Source organism: Penaeus monodon, chromosome 29, assembly GCF_015228065.2.
Source record: "Penaeus monodon isolate SGIC_2016 chromosome 29, NSTDA_Pmon_1, whole genome shotgun sequence".
Taxonomy (NCBI): Eukaryota; Metazoa; Arthropoda; class Malacostraca; order Decapoda; family Penaeidae; genus Penaeus; species Penaeus monodon.
Genome location: NC_051414.1, coordinates 34,306,825 through 34,307,185, shown reverse-complemented (window position 1 = coordinate 34,307,185; position 361 = coordinate 34,306,825).

Below are 361 nucleotides of genomic sequence, written 5' to 3'. Positions count from 1 at the left end.
TACTTCATAACCAAGCATTCGTACAAGAAATAACTTGCACAACCTTGTAGAGTAAAATAAAAGTTTCAAGGTGAGTTATAATATATTGGAATATATCGTTTTGACAACTGGAATTTATAATCCATTACAGAGAAATCTATGTAATCGATTACGCTCGCCTATACTAAGTAAATTTAATTAACTTTATTTTGCTCTTTTGTAATCTTCCTTAAAGGTCTCACTGGTTATACGGTTTTTTTGTTTTATATGGTATTACATTCTTTAAGATTTAATTCTAAATACAGTTTTTTTTATCGTTTGCAGGAAGTTAATTCCAAAAAAATGGGGAAAAAGGTATAAATGTAAATAGCCTCTCACAGCA